Here is a 27362-nt window from a genome sequence, read left to right as displayed (position 1 = left end):
TACTTCGTTCAGTTACGTATTGCTAGAGCCAACACTGTATAAACATCAAGTGAGATTGAACAACGCTGCAAACTGTTAGAGTGTGAACCGAAGACCAAGGTGTTGATAAAGTTAGTAAAACTGAAGATGTTGACTTTGGGACCAGTCATTGAAAGTGAGAGAAGACCAACACTAATGAAGCAGCGTAGTGAAATAGGGAATAAAACTGTGCAAACCGTCAGTGAAACCGATGACCAAGGTGTTGATAAAGTTAGTAAAACTGAAGACGTACTTTGTCTAGACAGACATTAAAATTGAAAACCAACAGTTTTGAAACAGACCGTGAATTGATGATCTTCGCTGTTAAAAGTGGAGTAAAACTAAAGAATAGATTTGAAACACACCATAAAATTGATGACCGACGTTACTGAAACAGCCATTGAAACATCGTGAGATTGAACAACACTGCAAACCGTCAGTGAAACCGAAGACCAAGGTGTTGATAAAGTTAGTAAAACTGAAGACGTACTCTGTCTAGACAGACATTGAAAGTGAACACCAACAGTTTTTAAACAGACCATGAAATTGATGACCGAAACTACTGCAAGAGCCATTGAAAGTGAAGGCCAACACTGTATTAACATCGTGAGATTGAACAACGCTGCAAACCGTTCGTGAAACCGAAGACCAAGGTGTTGATAAAGTTAGTAAAACTGAAGACGTTGACTGTTGAGACAATCATTGAAAGTGAAGACCAACACTGTTGAAGCATATTGAAATTGAACAAAACTGTGCAAACCGTCAGTGAAACCGAAGACCAAGGTGTTGATAAAGTTTGTAAAACTGAAGATTTACTCTGTCTACACAGACATTGAAATTAAAAACCAACAGTGTTGAGACAGTTAGTGAAATTAAAGGCCAATAGTGTTGAAACAGCCAATAAAAGTGAAGACCAACGGTGTACAAGCGAACAGTAAACTTAACGACCAACAGTGTTGAAACTGCCAGTGAAACTTCAGACCAATTGTGTAAAAACATACAGTGATGTCAATGACCATTAGTGTGAAAACAGACAGTAAAATTGAAGACTTAAACTGGTGAGAAATTCAGTGATATTGAAGATCAACACCGTGAACTTGATGACTCACTCTATTAAAAGAGTAATTCAAAGTGAAATCCAGTTGTGTTATAAGAGAAACTGTTGAAATACGCAATCAAGTTAAAGACTATCATTGTTCAAAAACAGATATTGAAACAACTGAAAATCAGCACTGCTGAAGCTGACCGTGAAATTGATGATCTTCGCTGTTAAAAGTGTAGTGAAACTGAAGAACAGATTTGAAAGAGACCATAAAGATGATGACCGACGTTACTGAAACAGCCATTGAAACATCGTGAGATTGAACAACACTGCAAACAGTCCGTGAAACCGAAGACCAAGGTCTTGATAAAGTTAGTAAAACTGAAGACGTACTCTGTCTAGACAGACATTGAAAGTGAAGACCAACAGATTTGAAACAGACCATGAAATTGATGACCGCCACTACTACAACAACCATTGAAAGTGAAGGCCAACACTGTGTAAACATCGTGAGATTGAACAACGCTGCAAACCGTTAGTGAAACCGAAGACCAAGGTGTTGAAAATTTACTAAAACTGAAGACGTTGACTGTTGAGACAGTCATTGAAAGTGAAGACCAACGCTATTGAAGCATAGTGAAATTGAATAAAACTGTGCAAACCGTCAGTGAAACCGATGACCAAGGTGTTGATAAAGTAAGTAAAACTGAAGACGTACTCTGCCTTGACAGACATTGAAATTGAAGACCAACAGTGTTGAGACAGTCATGAAAGTAAAGGCCAATAGTGTTGAAACAGCCAATAAAAGTGAAGACCAACGGTGTACAAGCGAACAGTGAAATTTACAACCAACAGAGTTGAAACTGCCAGTGAAACTTTAGACCAATAGTTTAGAAACATACAGTGATGTCAATGACCAACAGTGTGAAAACAGACAGTGAAATTGAAGACTTAAACTGATGAGAAATTCAGTGATATTGAAGATCAACACCATGAACGTGATGACTCATTCTATTGAAAGAGTAATTCAAAGTGAATTCCAGTTGTGTTATAAGAGACACTGTTGAAATACGCACGCAAGTTAAAGACTATCATTGTTCAAAAACAGATATTAAAACAACTGAAAATCACCACTGCTGAAGCTAACCGTGAAATTGATGATCTTCACTGTTAAAATTGGAGTGAAACTAAAGAACAGTTTTGAAATTCATGACCGACGTTACTGAAACACCCATTGAAACATCGTGAGATTGAACAACACTGCAAACCGTTAGTGAAACCGAAGACCAAGGTGTTGATAATGTTAGTAAAACTGAAGACGTTGACTGTTGAGACAGTCATTGAAAGTGAACACCAACAGTTTTGCAACAGACCATGAAATTGATGACCGAAACTACTGCAAGAGCCATATAAAGTGTAGACCAACACTGTATAAACATCATGAGATTGAACAACGCTGCAAACCGTTTGTGAAACCGAAGACCAAGGTGTTGATAAAGTTTGTAAAACTGAAGACGTACTCTGTCTAGACAGACATTGAAATTAAAAACCAACAGTGTTGAGACAGTTAGTGAAATTAAAGGCCAATAGTGTTGAAACAGCCAATAAAAGTGAAGACCAACGGTGTACAAGCGAACAGTAAACTTAACTTCCAACAGTGTTGAAACTACCAGTGAACTTCAGACCAATTGTGTAGAAACATACAGTGATGTCAATCACCATCAGTGTGAAAACAGACAGTGAAATAGAAGACTTAAACTGGTGAGAAATTCAGTGATATTGAAGATCAACACCGTGAACGTGATGACTCATTCTATTGAAAGAGTAATTCAAAGTGAAATCCAGTTGTGTTATAAGAGAAACTGTTGAAATACGCAGTCAAGTTAAAGGCTATCATTGTTCAAAGACAGATATTGAAACAACTGAAAATCAGCACTGCTGAAGCTGACCGTGAAATTGATGATCTTCGCTGTTAAAAGTGGAGTGAAACTAAAGAACAGATTTGAAACAGACCAAAAAATTGATGACCGACGTTACTGAAACAGCCATTGAAACATCGTGAGATTGAACAACACTGCAAACCGTCAGTGAAACCGAAGACCAAGGTGTTGATAAAGTTAGTAAAACTGAAGACGTACTCTGTCTAGACAGAGATTGAAAGTGAACACCAACAGTTTTGAAACAGACCATAAAATTGATGACGAACACTACTGGAAGAGCCATTGAAAGTGAAGGCAAACACTGTATAAACATCGTGAGATTGAACAACGCTGCAAACCGTTAGTGAAACCGAAGACCAAGGTGTTGATAAAGTTAGTAAAACTGAAGACGTTGACTGTTGAGACAGTCATTGAAAGTTAAGACCAACACTGATGAAGTATAGTGAAATTGAATAAAACTGTGCAAACCGTCAGTGAAACCCATGACCAAGGTGTTGATAAAGTTAGTAAAACTGAAGATTTACTCTGTCTACACAGACATTGAAATTAAAAATCAACAGTGTTGAGACAGTTAGTGAAATTAAAGGCCAATAGTGTTGAAACAGCCAATAAAAGTGAAGACCAACGGTGTACAAGCGAACAGTGAAATTTACAACCAACAGAGTTGAAATTGCCAGTGAAACTTTAGACCAATAGTTTAGAAACATACAGTGATGTCAATGACCAACAGTGTGAAAACAGACAGTGAAATTGAAGACTTAAACTGATGAGAAATTCAGTGATATTGAAGATCAACACCGTGAACGTGATGACTCATTCTATTGAAAGAGTAATTCAAAGTGAATTCCAGTTGTGTTATAAGAGACACTGTTGAAATACGCACGCAAGTTAAAAACTATCATTGTTCAAAAACAGATATTAAAACAACTGAAAATCACCACTGCTGAAGCTAACCGTGAAATTGATGATCTTCACTGTTAAAATTGGAGTGAAACTAAAGAACAGTTTTGAAACAGACCATGAAATTCATGACCGACGTTTCTGAAACAGCCATTGAAACATCGTGAGATTGAACAACACTGCAAACCGTCCGTGAAACCGAAGACCAAGGTGTTGATAATGTTAGTAAAACTGAAGACGTTGACTGTTGAGACAGTCATTGAAAGTGAACACCAACAGTTTTGAAACAGACCATGAAATTGATGACCGAAACTACTGCAAGAGCCATATAAAGTGAAGGCCAACACTGTATAAACATCATGAGATTGAACAACGCTGCAAACCGTTTGTGAAACCGAAGACCAAGGTGTTGATAAAGTTAGTAAAACTGAAGACGTACTCTGTCTAGACAGACATTGAGATTAAAAACCAACAATGTTGAGACAGTTAGTGAAATTAAAGGCCATTAGTGTTGAAACAGCCAATAAAAGTGAAGACCAACGGTGTACAAGCGAACAGTAAACTTAACTTCCAACAGTGTTGAAACTGCCAGTGAACTTCAGACCAATTGTGTAGAAACATACAGTGATGTCAATCACCATCAGTGTGAAAACAGACAGTGAAATTGAAGACTTAAACTGGTGAGAAATTCAGTGATATTGAAGATCAACACCGTGAACGTGATGACTCATTCTATTGAAAGAGTAATTCAAAGTGAAATCCAGTTGTGTTATAAGAGAAACTGTTGAAATACGCAGTCAAGTTAAAGACTATCATTGTTCAAAGACAGATATTGAAACAACTGAAAATCAGCACTGCTGAAGCTGACCGTGAAATTGATGATCTTCGCTGTTAAAAGTGGAGTGAAACTAAAGAACAGATTTGAAACAGACCATAAAATTGATGACCGACGTTACTGAAACAGCCATTGAAACATCATGAGATTGAACAACACTGCAAACCGTCAGTGAAACCGAAGACCAAGGTGTTGATAAAGTTAGTAAAACTGAAGACGTACTCTGTCTAGACAGACATTGAAAGTGAACACCAACAGTTTTTAAACAGACCATGAAATTGATGACCGAAACTACTGCAAGAGCCATTGAAAGTGAAGGCCAACACTGTATTAACATCGTGAGATTGAACAACGCTGTAAACCGTTCGTGAAACCGAAGACCAAGGTGTTGATAAAGTTAGTAAAACTGAAGACGTTGACTGTTGAGACAATCATTGAAAGTGAAGACCAACACTGTTGAAGCATAGTGAAATTGAACAAAACTGTGCAAACCGTCAGTGAAACCGAAGACCAAGGAGTTGATAAAGTTTGTAAAACTGAAGACGTTGACTGCTGAGACAGTCATTAATAGTGAACACCAACAGATTTGAAACAGACCATGAAATTGATGACCGACGTTACTGAAACAGCCATTGAAACATCGTGAGATTGAACAACACTGCAAACCGTTAGTGAAACCGAAGATCAATGTGTTGATAAAGTTAGTAAAACTGAAGACGTTGATTGCTGAGACAGTCATTAATAGTGAACACCAACAGTTTTCAAACAGACCATGAAATTGATGACCGAAACTTCTCCAAGAGCCATTGAAAGTGAAGGCCAACACTGTATAAACATCGTGAGATTGAACAACGCTGCAAACCGTTTGTGAAACCGAAGACCAAAGTGTTGATAAAGTTAGAAAAACTGAAGACGTTGAGTGTTGAGACAATCATTGAAAGTGAAGACCAACACTGTTGAAGCATAGTGAAATTGAACAAAACTGTGCAAACCGTCAGTGAAACCGAAGACCAAGGTGTTGATAAAGTTTGTAAAACTGAAGATTTACTCTGTCTACACAGACATTGAAATTAAAAACCAACAGTGTTGAGACAGTTAGTGAAATTAAAGGCCAATAGTGTTGAAACAGCCAATAAAAGTGAAGACCAACGGTGTACAAGCGAACAGTAAACTTAACGACCAACAGTGTTGAAACTGCCAGTGAAACTTCAGACCAATTGTGTAGAAACATACAGTGATGTCAATGACCATTAGTGTGAAAACAGACAGTGAAATTGAAGACTTAAACTGGTGAGAAATTCAGTGATATTGAAGATCAACACCGTGAACTTGATGACTCACTCTATTGAAAGAGTAATTGAAATTGAAATCCAGTTGTGTTATAAGAGAAACTGTTGAAATACGCAATCAAGTTAAAGACTATCATTGTTCAAAAACAGATATTGAAACAACTGAAAATCAGCACTGCTGAAGCTGACCGTGAAATTGATGATCTTCGCTATTAAAAGTGGAGTGTAACTGAAAAACAGATTTGAAACAGACCATGAAATTGATGACCGACGTTACTGAAACAGCCTTTGAAACATCGTGAGATTGAACAACACTGCAAACCGTTAGTAAAATCGAAGACCAATGTGTTGATAAAGTTAGTAAAACTGAAGACGTTGACTGCTGAGACAGTCATTAATAGTGAACACCAACAGTTTTGAAACAGACCATGAAATTGATGACCGACACTACTGCAACAGCCATTGAAAGTGAAGGCCAACACTGTATAAACATCGTGAGATTGAACAACGCTGCAAACCGTTTGTGAAACCGAAGACCAAAGTGTTGATAAAGTTAGTAAAACTGAAGACGTTGACTATTGAGACAATCATTGAAAGTGAAGACCAACACTGTTGAAGCATAGCGAAATTGAACAAAACTGTGCAAACCGTCAGTGAAACCGAAGACCAAGGTGTTGATAAAGTTAGTAAAACTGAAGACGTACTCTGTCTAGACAGACATTGAAATTGAAGACCAACAGTGTTGAAACAATCAGTGAAATTCAAGGCAAATAGTGTTGAAACAGCCAATAAAAGTGAAGACCAACGGTTAACAAGCGAACATTGAACTTAACGACCAACAGTGTTGAAACTGCCAGTAAAACTTCAGATCAATAGTTTAGAAACATACAGTGATGTCAATGACCAACAGTGTGAATACATACAGTGAAATTGAAGACTTAAACTGGTGATAAATTCAGTGATATTGAAGATCAACTCCGTGAACTTGATGACTCACTCTATTGAAAGAGTAATTCAAAGTGAAATCCAGTTGTTTTATTAGAGAAACTGTTGAAATAAGCAGTTAAGGTTAAGACTATCATTGTTCAAAAACAGATATTGAAAGAACTGAAAAGAAACACTGCTCTAGCTGACCGTGAAATTGATGATCTTCACTGTTAAAAGTGGAGTGAAACTGAAAAATAATTTTTAAACAGACCATGAAATTGATGACAGACGTTACTTAAACAGCCATTGAAACATCGTGAGATTGAACAACACTGCAAACCCTCAGTGAAATCGAACACCAAGGTGTTGATAAAGTTAGTTAAATTTGAAGACGTTGACTGTTAAGACAGTCATTGAAAGTGAACACCAACAGTTTTGAAACAGACCATGAAATTGATGACCGAGCTACTGCAAGAGTCATTGAAAGTGAAGGCCAACACTGTATAAACATCGTGAGATTGAACAACGCTGCAAACCGTTTGTGAAACCGAAGACCAAGGTGTTGATAAAGTTGATAAATTGAAAACCAAAAGTGTTGAGACAGTCAGTGAAAGTAAAGGCCAATAGTGATGAAACAGCCAATAAAAGTGAAGACCAACGGTGTACAAGCGAACAGTGAAACTTCAGATCAATAGTTTAGAAACATACAGTGATGTCAATGACCAACAGTGTGAAAACATACAGTGAAATTGAAGACTTAAACTGGTGAGAAATTCAGTGATATTGAAGATCAACTCCGTGAACTTGATGACTCACTCTATTGAAAAAGTAATTCAAAGTGAAATCCAGTTGTGTTATAAGAGAAACTTTTGAAATACGCAGTCAAATTAAAGACTATCATTGTTTAAAAACAGATTTTGAAACAACTGAAAATCAGCACTGCTGAAGCTGACCGTGAAATTGATGATCTTCACTATTAAAAGTGGAGTGTAACTGAAAAACAGATTTGAAACAGACCATGAAATTGATGACCGACGTTACTGAAACAGCCATTGAAACATCGTGAGATTGAACAACACTGCAAACCGTCCGTGAAACCGAAGACCAAGATGTTGATAAAGTTAGTAAAACTAAAGACGTACTCTGTCTAGACAGACATTGAATTTGAAAACCAACAGTGTTGAGACAGTCAATGAAAGTAAAGGCCAATAGTGTTGAAACAGACCATGAAATTGATGACCGAAACTAATGCAAGAGCCATTCAAAGTGAAGGCCAACACTGTATAAACATCGTGAGATTGAACAACGATGCAAACCGTTCGTGAAACCGAAGACCAAGGTGTTGATAAAGTTATTAAAACTGAAGACGTACTCTGTCTAGACAGACATTGAAATTGAAAACCAACAGTGTTGAGACAGTTAGTGAAATTAAAGGCCAATAGTGTTGAAACAGCCAATAAAAGTGAAGACCAACGGTGTACAAGCGAACAGTAAACTTAACGACCAACAGTGTTGAAACTGCCAGTGAAACTTCAGACCAATTGTGTAGAAACATACAGCGATGTCAATGACAAACAGTGTGAAAACAGACAGTGAAATTGAAGACTTAAACTGGTGAGAAATTCAGTGATATTGAAGATCAACACCGTGAACTTGATGACTCACTCTATTGAAAGAGTAATTCAAAGTGAAATCCAGTTGTGTTATAAGAGAAACTTTTGAAATACGCAGTCAAGTTAAAGACTATCATTGTTCAAAAACAGATATTGAAACAACTGAAAATCAGCACTGCTGAAGCTATCCGTGAAATTGATGATCTTCGTTGTTAAAAGTGGAGTGAAACTAAAGAACAGATTTGAAACAGACCATGAAATTGATGACCGACGTTACTGAAACAGCCATTGAAACATCGTGAGATTGAACAAAACTGCAAACCGTCCGTGAAACCGAAGACCAAGATGTTGATAAAGTTAGTAAAACTGAAGACGTACTCTGTCTAGACAGACATTGAATTTGAAAACCAACAGTGTTGAGACAGTCAATGAAAGTAAAGGCCAATAGTGTTCAAACAGACCATGAAATTGATGACCGAAACTACTGCAAGAGCCATTGAAAGTGAAGGCCAACACTTTATAAACATCATGAGATTGAACAACGCTGCAAACCGTTTGTGAAACCGAAGACCAAAGTGTTGATAAAGTTAGTAAAACTGAAGACGTTGAGTGTTGAGACAATTATTGAAAGTGAAGACCAACACTGTTGAAGCATAGCGAAATTGAACAAAACTGTGCAAACCGTCAGTAAAACCGAAGACCAAGGTGTTGATAAAGTTTGTAAAACTGAAGACGTACTATGTCTAGACAGACATTGAAATTGAAAACCAACAGTGTTGAGACAGTCAGTGAAAGTAGAGGCCAATAGTGATGAAACAGCCAATAAAAGTGAAGACCAACGGTGTACAAGCGAACAGTAAACTTAACGACCAACAGTGTTGAAACTGCCAGTGAAACTTCAGACCAATTGTGTAGAAACATACAGTGATGTCAATGACAAACAGTGTGAAAACAGACAGTGAAATTGAAGACTTAAACTGGTGAGAAATTCAGTGATATTGAAGATCAACACCGTGAACTTGATGACTCACTCTATTGAAAGAGTAATTCAAAGTGAAATCCAGTTGTTTTATTAGAGAAACTGTTGAAATACGCAGTCAAATTAAAGACTATCATTGTTTAAAAACAGATATTGAAACAACTGAAAATCAGCACTGCTGAAGCTGACCGTGAAATGATGATCTTCGCTATTAAAAATGGAGTGTAAATGAAAAACAGATTTGAAACAGACCATGAAATTGATGACCGACGTTACTGAAACAGCCATTGAAACATCGTGAGATTGAACAACACTGCAAACCGTCCGTGAAACCGAAGACCAAGATGTTGATAAAGTTAGTAAAACTGAAGACGTACTCTGTCTAGACAGACATTGAATTTGAAAACCAACAGTGTTGAGACAGTCAATGAAAGTAAAGGCCAATAGTGTTGAAACAGACCATGAAATTGATGACCGAAACTACTGCAAGAGCCATTGAAAGTGAAGGCCAACACTGTATAAACATCGTGAGATTGAACAACGCTGTAAACCGTTTGTGAAACCGAAGACCAAGGTGTTGATAAAGTTATTAAAACTGAAGACGTACTCTGTCTAGACAGACTTTGAAATTGAAAACCAACAGTGTTGAGACAGTTAGTGAAATTAAAGGCCAATAGTGTTGAAACAGCCAATAAAAGTGAAGACCAACGGTGTACAAGCGAACAGTAAACTTAACGACCAACAGTGTTGAAACTGCCAGTGAAACTTCAGATTAATTGTGTAGAAACATACAGTGATGTCAATGACAAACAGTGTGAAAACAGACAGTGAAATTGAAGACTTAAACTGGTGAGAAATTCAGTGATATTGAAGATCAACACCGTGAACTTGATGACTCACTCTATTGAAAGAGTAATTCAAAGTGAAATCCGGTTGTGTTATAACAGAAACTTTTGAAATACGCAGTCAAGTTAAAGACTATCATTGTTGAAAAACAGATATTGAAACAACTGAAAATCAGCACTGCTGAAGCTGTCCGTAAAATTGATGATCTTCGTTGTTAAAAGTGGAGTGAAACTAAAGAACAGATTTGAAACAGACCATGAAATTGATGACCGACGTTACTGAACAGCCATTGAAACATAGTGAGATTGAACAACACTGGAAACCGTCCGTGAAACCGAAGACCAAGGTGTTGCTAAAGTTAGTTAAATTTGAAGACGTTGACTGTTGAGACAGTCATTGAAATTGAACACCAACAGTTTTGAAACAGACCAGGAAATTGATGACCGAAACTACTGCAAGAGCCATTGAAAGTAAAGACCAACACTGTTGAAGCATAGTGAAATTGAACAAAACTGTGCAAACCGTCAGTGAAACCGAAGACCAAGGTGTTAATAAAGTTAATAAAACTGAAGACGTTGACTGTTGAGACAGCCATTGAAAGTGAACACCAACACTGTTGAAGCATAGTGAAATTCAACAAAACTGTGCAAACCCTCAGTGAAACCGAAGACGAATGTGTTGATAAAGTTTGTAAAACTGAAGACGTTGACTGCTGAGACAGTCATTAATAGTGAACACCAGCAGTTTTGAAACAGACCATGAAATTGATGACCGAAACTACTGCAAGAGCCATTGAAAGTGAAGGCCAACACTGTATAAACATCGTGACATTGAACAACGCTGCAAACCCTTTTTTGAAACCGAAGACCAAAGTGTTGATAAAGTTAGTAAAACTGAAGACGTTGAGTGTTGAGACAATTATTGAAAGTGAAGACCAACACTGTTGAAGCATAGCGAAATTGAACAAAACTGTGCAAACCATCAGTAAAACCGAAGACCAAGGTGTTGATAAAGTTTGTAAAACTGAAGACGTACTATGTCTAGACAGACATTGAAATTGAAAACTAACAGTATTGAGACAGTCAGTGAAAGTAAAGGCTAATAGTGATGAAACAGCCAATAAAAGTGAAGACCAACGGTGTACAAGCGAACAGTGAACTTAACGACCAACAGTGTTGAAACTGCCAGTGAAACGTCAGATCAATAGTTTAGAAACATACAGTGATGTCAATGACCAAGAGTGTGAAAACATACAGTGAATTTGAAGACTTAAACTGGTGAGAAATTCAGTGATATTGAAGATCAATTCCGTGAACTTGATGACTCACTCTATTGAAAGAGTAATTCAAAGTGAAATCCGGTTGTGTTATAACAGAAACTTTTGAAATACGCAGTGAAGTTAAAGACTATCATTGTTAAAAAAGAGATAATGAAACAACTGAAAATAAGCACTGCTCTAGCTGACCGTGAAATTGATGATCTTCACTGTTAAAAGTGGAGTGAAACTGAAGAACAGTTTTGAAACAGACCATGAAAGTGATGACCGACGTTACTGAAACAGCCATTCAAACATTGTGAGATTGAACAACACTGCAACCGTTAGTGAAACCGAAGACCAATGTGTTGATAAAGTTAGTAAAACTGAAGACGTTGACTGCTGAGACAGTCATTAATAGTGAACACCAACAGTTTTGAAACAGACCATGAAATTGATGACCGAAACTACTGCAAGAGCCATTGAAAGTGAAGGCCAACACTGTATAAACATCGTGAGATTGAACAACGCTGCAAACCGTTTGTGAAACCGAAGACCAAAGTGTTGATAATGTTAGTAAAACTGAAGACGTTGAGTGTTGAGACAATTATTCAAAGTGAAGACCATCACTGTTGAAGCATAGCGAAATTGAACAAAACTGTGCAAACCGTCAGTGAAACCGAAGACCAAGATGTTGATAATGTTAGTAAAACTGAAGACGTACTCTGTCTAGGCAGACATTGAAATTGAAAACCAACAGTGTTGAGACAGTCAGTGAAAGTAAAGGCCAATAGTGTTGAAACAGCCAATAAAAAGTGAACACCAACGGTGTACAAGCGAACAGTGAACTTAACGACCAACAGTGTTTAACTGCCAGTGAAACTTCAGACCAATAGTTTAGAAACATACAGTGATGTCAATGACCAACAGTGTGAAAACAGACAGTAAAATTGAAGACTTATACTGGTGAGAAATTCAGTGATATTGAAAATCAACACCGTAAACTTGATAATTCACTCTATCGAAAGAGTAATTCAAAATGAAATCCAGTTGTGTTATCAGAGACACTGTTGAAATACGCACTCAAGTTAAAGACTATCATTCTTCAAAAACAGTTATTAGAACAACTGAAAATCAGCACTGCTGAAGCTGACCGTGAAATTGATGATCTTCGCTGTTAAAAGTGGGTTGAAACTGAAGAACACTTTTGAAAACGACCATGAAATTGGTGGCCGACGTTACTGAAACAGCCATTGAAACATCGTGAGATTGAACAACACTGCAAACCGTTAGTGAAACCGAAGACCAAGGTGTTGATAATGTCAGTAAAATTGAATACGTTGACTATTGAGACTGTCATTGAAAGTGAACAGCAACAGTTTTGAAACAGACCATGAAATTGATGACCGACACTACTGCAACAGCCATTGAAAGTGAAGGCCACCACTGTATAAACATCGTGAGATTGAACAACGCTGCAAACCGTTAGTGAAACCGAAGATCAAGGTGTTGATAAAGTTAGTAAAACTGATGACGTTGACTGTTGAGACAGTCATTGCAAGTGAAGACCAACACTTATGAAGCATAGTGAAATTGAATAAAACTGTGCAAACCGTCAGTGAAACCGATGACCAAGGTGTTGATAAAGTTAGTAAAATTGAAGACGTACTCTGTCTAGACAGACATTGAAATTGAAAACCAACAGTGTTGAGACAGTCAGAGAAAGTATAGACCAATAATGTTGAAACAGCCAATAAAAGTGAAGACCAACGGTGTACAAGCGAACAGTAAACTTAACGACCAACAGTGTTGAAACTGCCAGTGAAACTTCAGACCAATAGCTTAGAAACATACAGTGATGTCAATGACCAACAGTGTGAAAACAGAGAGTGAAACTGAAGACTTCAACTCATGAGAAATTCAGTGATATTGAAGATCAACACCGTGAACTTGATGACTCACTCTGTTGAAAGAGTAATTCAAAGTGAAATCCAGTTGTGTTATAAGAGACAATGATGAAATACGCACTCAAGTTAAAGACTATCATTGTTCAAAAACAGATATTGAAACAACTGAAAATCACCACTGCTGAAGCTGACCGTGAAATTGATGATCTTCACTGTTAAAAGTGGAGTGAAACTGAAAAATAGTTTTTAAACAGATCATGAAATTGATGACCGACGTTACTGAAACAGCCATTGAAACATCGTGAGATTGAACAACACTGCAAACCGTTAGTGAAACCGAAGACCAAGGTGTTGATAATGTTAGTAAAATTGAAGACGTTGACTGTTGAGACTGTCATTGAAAGTGAACACCAACAATTTCGAAACAGACCATGAATATGATGACCGACACTACTGCAACAGCCATTGAAAGTGAAGGCCAACACTGTATAAACATCGTGAGATTGAACAACGCTGGAAACCGTTAGTGAAACCGAAGACCAAGGTGTTGATAAAGTTAGTAAACCTGAAGACGTTGACTGTTGAGACAGTCATTGAAAGTGAAGACCAACACTTATGAAGCATAGTGAAATTGAATAAAACTGTGCAAACCGTCAGTGAATCCGATGACCAAGGTGTTGATAAAGTTAGTAAAACTGAAGCCGTACTCTGTCTAGACAGACATTGAAATTTAAGACCAACAGTGTTGAGACAGTTAGTGAAATTAAAGGCCAATAGTGTTGAAACAGCCAATAAAAGTGAAGACCAACAGTGTACAAGCGAACAGTAAACTTAACGACCAACAGTGTTGAAACTGCCAGTGATACTTCAGAGCAATAGTTTAGAAACATACAGTGCTGTAAATGACCAACAGTGTGAAAACAGACAGTGAAATTGAAGACTTAAACTGGTTAGAAATTCAGTGATATTGAAGATCAACACCGTGAACTTGATGACTCACTCTATTGAAAGAGTAATTCAAAGTGAAATCCAGTTGTGTTATTAGAGAAACTGTTGAAATACGCAGTCAAGTTAAAGACTATCATTGTTCAAAAACAGATATTAAAACAACTGAAAATCACCACTGCTGAAGCTAACCGTGAAATTGATGATCTTCACTGTTAAAAGTGGAGTGAAACTGAAAAATAGTTTTGAAACAGACCATGAAATTGATGACCGACGTTACTGAAACAGCCATTGAAACATCGTGAGATTGAACAACACTGCAAACCGTTAGTGAAACCGAAGACCAAGGTGTTGATAATGTTAGTAAAATTGAAGACGTTGACTGTTGAGACTGTCATTGAAAGTGAACACCAACAATTTCGAAACAGACCATGAATATGATGACCGACACTACTGCAACAGCCATTGAAAGTGAAGGCCAACACTGTATAAACATCGTAAGATTGAACAACGCTGCAAACCGTTAGTGAAACCGAAGACCAAGGTGTTCCTAAAGTTAGTTAATTTGAAGACGTTGACTGTTGAGACAGTCATTGAAAATGAACACCAACAGTTTTGAAACAGACCATGAAATTGATGACCGAAACTACTGGAAGAGCCATTGAAAGTGAACACCAACACTATTGAAGCATAGTGAAATTGAACAAAACTTTTCAAACCGTCAGTGAAACCCAAGACCAAGGTGTTGATAAAGTTAGTAAAACTGAAGACGTTGACTGTTGAAACAGTCATTAAAAGTGAAGTCCAACACTGTTGAAGCATAGTGAAATTGAACAAAACTGTGCAAACTGTCAGTGAAACCGAAAACCAAGATGTTGATAAAGTTAGTAAAACTGAAGACGTACTCTGTCTAGACAGACATTGAAATTGAAAACCAACAGTGTTGAGACAGTCAGTGAAAGTAAAGGCCAATAGTGTTGAAACAGCCAATAAAAGTGAAGACCAACGGTGTACAAGCGAACAGTAAACTTAACGACCAACAGTGTTGAAACTGCCAGTGAAACTTCAGACCAATAGCTTAGAAACATACAGTTATGTCAATGACCAACAGTGTGAAAACAGACAGTGAAACTGAAGACTTCAACTCATGAGAAATTCAGAGATATTGAAGATCAACACCGTGAACTTGATGACTCATTCTATTGAAAGAGTAATTCAAAGTGAAATCCAGTTGTTTTATAAGAGACAATGTTAAAATACGCACTCAAGTTAAAGACTATCATTGTTCAAAAACAGATATTGAAACAATTGAAAATCACAACTGCTGAAGCTAACCGTGAAATTGATGATCTTCACTGTTTAAAGTGGAGTGAAACTGAAAAACAGTTTTCAAACAGACCATGAAATTGATGATCGACGTTACTGAAACAGCCATTGAAACATGGTGAGATTGAACAAAACTGCAAACCGTTAGTGAAACCGAAGACGAAGGTGTTGATAAAGTTAGTAAAACTGAAGACGTTGACTGTTGAAACAGTCATTTAAAGTGAACACCAACAGTTTTGAAACAGACCATGAAATTCATTACTGAAGCTACTGCAAGAGCCATTGAAATTGAAGGTCAACACTGTATAAACATCGTGAGATTGAACAACGCTGAAAACCGTTTGTGAAACCGAAGACCAAGGTGTTGATAAAGTTAGTAAAACTGAAGACGTTGACTGTTGAAACAATCATTGAAAGTGAAGACCAACACTGTTGAAGCATAGTGAAATTGAACAAAACTGTGCAAACCGTCAGTGAAACCGAAGACCAAGGTGTTGATAAAGTTAGTAAAACTGAAGACGTACTCGGTCTATACAGACATGAAATTGAAGACCAACAGTGTTGAGACAGTCAGTGAAATTAAAGGCCAATAGTATTGAAACAGCCAATAAAAATGAACACCAACAGTCTACAAGGGAACAGTAAATTTAACGACCAACAGTATTGAAACTGCCGGTGAAATTTCAGACCAATAGTTTAGAAACATACAGTGATGTCAATGACCAACAGTGTGAAAGCAGACAGTGAAATTGAAGACTTATACCGGTGAGAAATTCAGTGATATTGAAGATCAACACCGTAAACTTGATGACTCACTCTATTGAAAGAGTAATTCCAAGTGAAATCCAGTTGTATTATCAGAGAAACTGATGAAATACGCACACAAGATAAATACTATCATTGTTCAAAAACAGATATTAAAACAACTGAAAATCACCACTGCTGAAGCTAACCGTGAAATTGATGATCTTCACTGTTTAAAGTGGAGTGAAACTGAAGAACAGTTTTGAAACAGACCATGAAATTGATGACCGACGTTACTGAAACAGCCATTGAAGCATCGTGAGATTGAACAACACTGCAAACAGTTAGTGCAACCGAAGACCAATGTGTTGATCAAGTAGTAAAACTGAAGACGTTGATTGTTGAGACAGTCATTAATAGTGAACACCAACAGTTTTGAAACAGACCATGAAATTGATGACCGAAACTACTGCAAGAGCCATTGAAAGTGAAGGCCAACACTGAATTAACATCGTGAAATTGAACAACACTGCAAACCGTTAGTGAAACCGAAGACCAAGGTTTTCCTAAAGTTAGTTAATTTCAAGACGTTGACTGTTTAAACAGTCATTGAAAGTGAAGACCAACACTGTTGAATCATAGTGAAATTGAACAAAACTGTGCAAACCGTCAGTGAAACCGAAGACCAAGGTGTTGATAAAGTTACTAAAACTGAAGACGTTGACTGTTAAGACAGTCATTGAAAGTGAAGACCAACACTGTTGAAGCATAGTGAAATTGAACAAAATTGTGCAAACCGTCAGTGAAACCGAAGACCAAGGTGTTGATAAAGTTATTAAAACTTAAGACGTACTCTGTCTAGACAGACATTGAAATTGAAAACCAACAGTGTTGAGACAGTGAGTGAAAGTAAAGGCCAATAGTGTTGAAACAGCCAATAAAAGTGAAGACCAACGGTGTACAAGCGAACAGTAAACTTAACGACCAACAGTGTTGAAACTGCCAGTGAAACTTCAGACCAATAGCTTAGAAACATACAGTTATGTCAATGACCAACAGTGTGAAAACAGACAGTGAAACTGAAGACTTCAACTCATGAGAAATTCAGAGATATTGAAGATCAACACCGTGAACTTGATGACTCACTCTATTGAAAGAGTAATTCAAAGTGAAATCCAGTTGTTTTATAAGAGACAATGTTAAAATACGCACTCAAGTTAAAGACTATCATTGTTCAAAAACAGATATTGAAACAACTGAAAATCACAACTGCTGAAGCTAACCGTGAAATTGATGATCTTCACTGTTTAAAGTGGAGTGAAACTGAAAAACAGTTTTCAAACAGACCATGAAATTGATGATCGACGTTACTGAAACAGCCATTGAAACATGGTGAGATTGAACAATACTGCAAACCGTTAGTGAAACCGAAGACGAAGGTGTTGCTAAAGTTAGTAAAACTGAAGACGTTGACTGTTGAAACAGTCATTTAAAGTGAACACCAACAGTTTTGAAACAGACCATGAAATTCATTACTGAAGCTACTGCAAGAGCCATTGAAATTGAAGGTCAACACTGTATAAACATCGTGAGATTGAACAACGCTGAAAACCGTTTGTGAAGCCGAAGACCAAGGTGTTGATAAAGTTAGTAAAACTGAAGACGTACTCGGTCTATACAGACATGAAATTGAAGACCAACAGTGTTGAGACAGTCAGTGAAATTAAAGGCCAATAGTATTGAAACAGCCAATAAAAATGAACACCAACAGTCTACAAGGGAACAGTAAATTTAACGACCAACAGTATTGAAACTGCCGGTGAAATTTCAGACCAATAGTTTAGAAACATACAGTGATGTCAATGACCAACAGTGTGAAAGCAGATAGTGAAATTGAAGACTTATACCGGTGAGAAATTCAGTGATATTGAAGATCAACACCGTAAACTTGATGACTCACTCTATTGAAAAATTAATTCAAAGTGAAATCCAGTTGTATTATCAGAGAAACTGATGAAATACGCACACAAGATAAATACTATCATTGTTCAAAAACAGATATTAAAACAACTGAAAATCACCACTGCTGAAGCTAACCGTGAAATTGATGATCTTCACTGTTTAAAGTGGAGTGAAACTGAAAAATAGTTTTGAAACAGACCATTATATTGATGACCGACGTTACTGAAACAGCCATTGAAGCATCGTGAGATTGAACAACACTGCAAACAGTTAGTGCAACCGAAGACCAATGTGTTGATCAAGTAGTAAAACTGAAGACGTTGATTGTTGAGACAGTCATTAATAGTGAACACCAACAGTTTTGAAACAGACCATGAAATTGATGACCGAAACTACTGCAAGAGCCATTGAAAGTGAAGGCCAACACTGAATTAACATCGTGAAATTGAACAACACTGCAAACCGTTAGTGAAACCGAAGACCAAGGTTTTCCTAAAGTTAGTTAATTTGAAGACTTTGACTCTTTAGACATTCATTGAAAGTGAAGACCAACACTGTTGAAGCATAGTGAAATTAAACAAAACTGTGCAAACCGTCAGTGAAACCGAAAACCAAGTTGTTGATAAAGTTACTAAAAGTGAAGACGTTGACTGTTGAGACAGTCATTGAAAGTGAAGACCAACACTGTTGAAGCATAGTGAAATTGAACAAAATTGTGCAAACCGTCAGTGAAACCGAAGACCAAGGTGTTGATAAAGTTATTAAAACTGAAGACGTACTCTGTCTAGACAGACATTGAAATTGAAAACCAACAGTGTTGAGACAGTCAGGGAAAGTAAAGGCCAATAGTGTTGAAACAGCCAATAAAAGTGAAGACCAACGGTGTACAAGCGAACAGTAAACTTAACGACCAACAGTGTTGAAACTGCCAGTGAAACTTCAGACCAATAGCTTAGAAACATACAGTTATGTCAATGACCAACAGTGTGAAAACAGACAGTGAAACTGAAGACTTCAACTCATGAGAAATTCAGAGATATTGAAGATCAACACCGTGAACTTGATGACTCACTCTATTGAAAGAGTAATTCAAAGTGAAATCCAGTTGTTTTATAAGAGACAATGTTAAAATACGCACTCAAGTTAAAGACTATCATTGTTCAAAAACAGATATTGAAACAATTGAAAATCACAACTGCTGAAGCTAACCGTGAAATTGATGATCTTCACTGTTTAAAGTGGAGTGAAACTGAAAAACAGTTTTCAAACAGACCATGAAATTGATGATCGACGTTACTGAAACAGCCATTGAAACATGGTGAGATTGAACAAAACTGCAAACCGTTAGTGAAACCGAAGACGAAGGTGTTGCTAAAGTTAGTAAAACTGAAGACGTTGACTGTTGAAACAGTCATTTAAAGTGAACACCAACAGTTTAAAAACAGACCATGAAATTCATTACTGAAGCTACTGCAAGAGCCATTGAAATTGAAGGTCAACACTGTATAAACATCGTGAGATTGAACAACGCTGAAAACCGTTTGTGAAGCCGAAGACCAAGGTGTTGATAAAGTTAGTAAAACTGAAGACGTTGACTGTTGAAACAATCATTGAAAGTGAAGACCAACACTGTTGAAGCATAGTGAAATTGAACAAAACTGTGCAAACCGTCAGTGAAACCGAAGACCAAGGTGTTGATAAAGTTAGTAAAACTGAAGACGTACTCGGTCTATACAGACATGAAATTGAAGACCAACAGTGTTGAGACAGTCAGTGAAATTAAAGGCCAATAGTATTGAAACAGCCAATAAAAATGAACACCAACAGTCTACAAGGGAACAGTAAATTTAACGACCAACAGTATTGAAACTGCCGGTGAAATTTCAGACCAATAGTTTAGAAACATACAGTGATGTCAATGACCAACAGTGTGAAAGCAGACAGTGAAATTGAAGACTTATACCGGTGAGAAATTCAGTGATATTGAAGATCAACACCGTAAACTTGATGACTCACTCTATTGAAAGAGTAATTCCAAGTGAAATCCAGTTGTATTATCAGAGAAACTGATGAAATACGCACACAAGATAAATACTATCATTGTTCAAAAACAGATATTAAAACAACTGAAAATCACCACTGCTGAAGCTAACCGTGAAATTGATGATCTTCACTGTTTAAAGTGGAGTGAAACTGAAGAACAGTTTTGAAACAGACCATGAAATTGATGACCGACGTTACTGAAACAGCCATTGAAGCATCGTGAGATTGAACAACACTGCAAACAGTTAGTGCAACCGAAGACCAATGTGTTGATCAAGTAGTAAAACTGAAGACGTTGATTGTTGAGACAGTCATTAATAGTGAACACCAACAGTTTTGAAACAGACCATGAAATTGATGACCGAAACTACTGCAAGAGCCATTGAAAGTGAAGGCCAACACTGAATTAACATCGTGAAATTGAACAACACTGCAAACCGTTAGTGAAACCGAAGACCAAGGTTTTCCTAAAGTTAGTTAATTTCAAGACGTTGACTGTTTAAACAGTCATTGAAAGTGAAGACCAACACTGTTGAATCATAGTGAAATTGAACAAAACTGTGCAAACCGTCAGTGAAACCGAAGACCAAGGTGTTGATAAAGTTACTAAAACTGAAGACGTTGACTGTTAAGACAGTCATTGAAAGTGAAGACCAACACTGTTGAAGCATAGTGAAATTGAACAAAATTGTGCAAACCGTCAGTGAAACCGAAGACCAAGGTGTTGATAAAGTTATTAAAACTTAAGACGTACTCTGTCTAGACAGACATTGAAATTGAAAACCAACAGTGTTGTGACAGTCAGTGAAAGTAAAGGCCAATAGTGTTGAAACAGCCAATAAAAGTGAAGACCAACGGTGTACAAGCGAACAGTAAACTTAACGACCAACAGTGTTGAAACTGCCAGTGAAACTTCAGACCAATAGCTTAGAAACATACAGTTATGTCAATGACCAACAGTGTGAAAACAGACAGTGAAACTGAAGACTTCAACTCATGAGAAATTCAGAGATATTGAAGATCAACACCGTGAACTTGATAACTCACTCTATTGAAAGAGTAATTCAAAGTGAAATCCAGTTGTTTTATAAGAGACAATGTTAAAATACGCACTCAAGTTAAAGACTATCATTGTTCAAAAACAGATATTGAAACAACTGAAAATCACAACTGCTGAAGCTAACCGTGAAATTGATGATCTTCACTGTTTAAAGTGGAGTGAAACTGAAAAACAGTTTTCAAACAGACCATGAAATTGATGATCGACGTTACTGAAACAGCCATTGAAACATGGTGAGATTGAACAATACTGCAAACCGTTAGTGAAACCGAAGACGAAGGTGTTGCTAAAGTTAGTAAAACTGAAGACGTTGACTGTTGAAACAGTCATTTAAAGTGAACACCAACAGTTTTGAAACAGACCATGAAATTCATTACTGAAGCTACTGCAAGAGCCATTGAAATTGAAGGTCAACACTGTATAAACATCGTGAGATTGAACAACGCTGAAAACCGTTTGTGAAGCCGAAGACCAAGGTGTTGATAAAGTTAGTAAAACTGAAGACGTTGACTGTTGAAACAATCATTGAAAGTGAAGACCAACACTGTTGAAGCATAGTGAAATTGAACAAAACTGTGCAAACCGTCAGTGAAACCGAAGACCAAGGTGTTGATAAAGTTAGTAAAACTGAAGACGTACTCGGTCTATACAGACATGAAATTGAAGACCAACAGTGTTGAGACAGTCAGTGAAATTAAAGGCCAATAGTATTGAAACAGCCAATAAAATGAACACCAACAGTCTACAAGGGAACAGTAAATTTAACGACCAACAGTATTGAAACTGCCGGTGAAATTTCAGACCAATAGTTTAGAAACATACAGTGATGTCAATGACCAACAGTGTGAAAGCAGATAGTGAAATTGAAGACTTATACCGGTGAGAAATTCAGTGATATTGAAGATCAACACCGTAAACTTGATGACTCACTCTATTGAAAGAGTAATTCAAAGTGAAATCCAGTTGTATTATCAGAGAAACTGATGAAATACGCACACAAGATAAATACTATCATTGTTCAAAAACAGATATTAAAACAACTGAAAATCACCACTGCTGAAGCTAACCGTGAAATTGATGATCTTCACTGTTTAAAGTGGAGTGAAACTGAAAAACAGTTTTGAAACAGACCATTATATTGATGACCGACGTTACTGAAACAGCCATTGAAGCATCGTGAGATTGAACAACACTGCAAACAGTTAGTGCAACCGAAGACCAATGTGTTGATCAAGTAGTAAAACTGAAGACGTTGATTGTTGAGACAGTCATTAATAGTGAAAACCAACAGTTTTGAAACAGACCATGAAATTGATGACCGAAACTACTGCAAGAGCCATTGAAAGTGAAGGCCAACACTGAATTAACATCGTGAAATTGAACAACACTGCAAACCGTTAGTGAAACCGAAGACCAAGGTTTTCCTAAAGTTAGTTAATTTCAAGACGTTGACTGTTTAAACAGTCATTGAAAGTGAAGACCAACACTGTTGAATCATAGTGAAATTGAACAAAACTGTGCAAACCGTCAGTGAAACCGAAGACCAAGGTGTTGATAAAGTTACTAAAACTGAAGACGTTGACTGTTAAGACAGTCATTGAAAGTGAAGACCAACACTGTTGAAGCATAGTGAAATTGAACAAAATTGTGCAAACCGTCAGTGAAACCGAAGACCAAGGTGTTGATAAAGTTATTAAAACTTAAGACGTACTCTGTCTAGACAGACATTGAAATTGAAAACCAACAGTGTTGTGACAGTCAGTGAAAGTAAAGGCCAATAGTGTTGAAACAGCCAATAAAAGTGAAGACCAACGGTGTACAAGCGAACAGTAAACTTAACGACCAACAGTGTTGAAACTGCCAGTGAAACTTCAGACCAATAGCTTAGAAACATACAGTTATGTCAATGACCAACAGTGTGAAAACAGACAGTGAAACTGAAGACTTCAACTCATGAGAAATTCAGAGATATTGAAGATCAACACCGTGAACTTGATGACTCACTCTATTGAAAGAGTAATTCAAAGTGAAATCCAGTTGTTTTATAAGAGACAATGTTAAAATACGCACTCAAGTTAAAGACTATCATTGTTCAAAACAGATATTGAAACAACTGAAAATCACAACTGCTGAAGCTAACCGTGAAATTGATGATCTTCACTGTTTAAAGTGGAGTGAAACTGAAAAACAGTTTTCAAACAGACCATGAAATTGATGATCGACGTTACTGAAACAGCCATTGAAACATGGTGAGATTGAACAATACTGCAAACCGTTAGTGAAACCGAAGACGAAGGTGTTGCTAAAGTTAGTAAAACTGAAGACGTTGACTGTTGAAACAGTCATTTAAAGTGAACACCAACAGTTTTGAAACAGACCATGAAATTCATTACTGAAGCTACTGCAAGAGCCATTGAAATTGAAGGTCAACACTGTATAAACATCGTGAGATTGAACAACGCTGAAAACCGTTTGTGAAGCCGAAGACCAAGGTGTTGATAAAGTTAGTAAAACTGAAGACGTTGACTGTTGAAACAATCATTGAAAGTGAAGACCAACACTGTTGAAGCATAGTGAAATTGAACAAAACTGTGCAAACCGTCAGTGAAACCGAAGACCAAGGTGTTGATAAAGTTAGTAAAACTGAAGACGTACTCGGTCTATACAGACATGAAATTGAAGACCAACAGTGTTGAGACAGTCAGTGAAATTAAAGGCCAATAGTATTGAAACAGCCAATAAAAATGAACACCAACAGTCTACAAGGGAACAGTAAATTTAACGACCAACAGTATTGAAACTGCCGGTGAAATTTCAGACCAATAGTTTAGAAACATACAGTGATGTCAATGACCAACAGTGTGAAAGCAGATAGTGAAATTGAAGACTTATACCGGTGAGAAATTCAGTGATATTGAAGATCAACACCGTAAACTTGATGACTCACTCTATTGAAAAATTAATTCAAAGTGAAATCCAGTTGTATTATCAGAGAAACTGATGAAATACGCACACAAGATAAATACTATCATTGTTCAAAAACAGATATTAAAACAACTGAAAATCACCACTGCTGAAGCTAACCGTGAAATTGATGATCTTCACTGTTTAAAGTGGAGTGAAACTGAAAAATAGTTTTGAAACAGACCATTATATTGATGACCGACGTTACTGAAACAGCCATTGAAGCATCGTGAGATTGAACAACACTGCAAACAGTTAATGCAACCGAAGACCAATGTGTTGATCAAGTAGTAAAACTGAAGACGTTGATTGTTGAGACAGTCATTAATAGTGAACACCAACAGTTTTGAAACAGACCATGAAATTGATGACCGAAACTACTGCAAGAGCCATTGAAAGTGAAGGCCAACACTGAATTAACATCGTGAAATTGAACAACACTGCAAACCGTTAGTGAAACCGAAGACCAAGGTTTTCCTAAAGTTAGTTAATTTGAAGACTTTGACTCTTTAGACATTCATTGAAAGTGAAGACCAACACTGTTGAAGCATAGTGAAATTAAACAAAACTGTGCAAACCGTCAGTGAAACCGAAAACCAAGTTGTTGATAAAGTTACTAAAAGTGAAGACGTTGACTGTTGAGACAGTCATTGAAAGTGAAGACCAACACTGTTGAAGCATAGTGAAATTGAACAAAATTGTGCAAACCGTCAGTGAAACCGAAGACCAAGGTGTTGATAAAGTTATTAAAACTGAAGACGTACTCTGTCTAGACAGACATTGAAATTGAAAACCAACAGTGTTGAGACAGTCAGTGAAAGTAAAGGCCAATAGTGTTGAAACAGCCAATAAAAGTGAAGACCAACGGTATACAAGCGAACAGTAAACTTAACGACCAACAGTGTTGGAACTGCCAGTGAAACTTCAGACCAATAGCTTAGAAACATACAGTTATGTCAATGACCAACAGTGTGAAAACAGACAGTGAAACTGAAGACTTCAACTCATGAGAAATTCAGAGATATTGAAGATCAACACCGTGAACTTGATGACTCACTCTATTGAAAGAGTAATTCAAAGTGAAATCCAGTTGTTTTATAAGAGACAATGTTAAAATACGCACTCAAGTTAAAGACTATCATTGTTCAAAAACAGATATTGAAACAATTGAAAATCACAACTGCTGAAGCTAACCGTGAAATTGATGATCTTCACTGTTTAAAGTGGAGTGAAACTGAAAACAGTTTTCAAACAGACCATGAAATTGATGATCGACGTTACTGAAACAGCCATTGAAACATGGTGAGATTGAACAAAACTGCAAACCGTTAGTGAAACCGAAGACGAAGGTGTTGCTAAAGTTAGTAAAACTGAAGACGTTGACTGTTGAAACAGTCATTTAAAGTGAACACCAACAGTTTTGAAACAGACCATGAAATTCATTACTGAAGCTACTGCAAGAGCCATTGAAATTGAAGGTCAACACTGTATAAACATCGTGAGATTGAACAACGCTGAAAACCGTTTGTGAAGCCGAAGACCAAGGTGTTGATAAAGTTAGTAAAACTGAAGACGTTGACTGTTGAAACAATCATTGAAAGTGAAGACCAACACTGTTGAAGCATAGTGAAATTGAACAAAACTGTGCAAACCGTCAGTGAAACCGAAGACCAAGGTGTTGATAAAGTTAGTAAAACTGAAGACGTACTCGGTCTATACAGACATGAAATTGAAGACCAACAGTGTTGAGACAGTCAGTGAAATTAAAGGCCAATAGTATTGAAACAGCCAATAAAAATGAACACCAACAGTCTACAAGGGAACAGTAAATTTAACGACCAACAGTATTGAAACTGCCGGTGAAATTTCAGACCAATAGTTTAGAAACATACAGTGATGTCAATGACCAACAGTGTGAAAGCAGACAGTGAAATTGAAGACTTATACCGGTGTGAAATTCAGTGATATTGAAGATCAACACCGTAAACTTGATGACTCACTCTATTGAAAGAGTAATTCAAAGTGAAATCCAGTTGTATTATCAGAGAAACTGATGAAATACGCACACAAGATAAATACTATCATTGTTCAAAAACAGATATTAAAACAACTGAAAATCACCACTGCTGAAGCTAACCGTGAAATTGATGATCTTCACTGTTTAAAGTGGAGTGAAACTGAAGAACAGTTTTGAAACAGACCATGAAATTGATGACCGACGTTACTGAAACAGCCATTGAAGCATCGTGAGATTGAACAACACTGCAAACAGTTAGTGCAACCGAAGACCAATGTGTTGATCAAGTAGTAAAATTGAAGACGTTGATTGTAGAGACAGTCATTAATAGTGAACACCAACAGTTTTGAAACAGACCATGAAATTGATGACCGAAACTACTGCAAGAGCCATTGAAAGTGAAGGCCAACACTGAATTAACATCGTGAAATTGAACAACACTGCAAACCGTTAGTGAAACCGAAGACCAAGGTTTTCCTAAAGTTAGTTAATTTGAAGACTTTGACTGTTTAGACATTCATTGAAAGTGAAGACCAACACTGTTGAAGCATAGTGAAATTGAACAAAACTGTGCAAACCGTCAGTGAAACCGAAAACCAAGTTGTTGATAAAGTTACTAAAAGTGAAGACGTTGACTGTTGAGACAGTCATTGAACGTGAAGACCAACACTGTTGAAGCATAGTGAAATTGAACAAAATTGTGCAAACCGTCAGTGAAACCGAAGACCAAGGTGTTCATAAAGTTAGTAA

At 37.0% G+C, this 27362-nt stretch overlaps 1 protein-coding gene across 7 annotated transcripts in view; it reads right to left on the bottom strand.

The window, feature by feature from the left end:
• LOC143243070 (uncharacterized) overlaps positions 1-27362 on the bottom strand; it is a 698461-nt gene that overhangs the window by 372172 nt on the left and 298927 nt on the right. The window lies entirely within an intron of this gene.

This window comes from Tachypleus tridentatus, unplaced genomic scaffold, assembly GCF_004210375.1.
Source record: "Tachypleus tridentatus isolate NWPU-2018 unplaced genomic scaffold, ASM421037v1 Hic_cluster_2, whole genome shotgun sequence".
NCBI lineage: Eukaryota > Metazoa > Arthropoda > Merostomata > Xiphosura > Limulidae > Tachypleus > Tachypleus tridentatus.
Note: the sequence above shows the minus strand (reverse complement) of the source record. Positions and strands in the feature narration are given on the sequence as shown.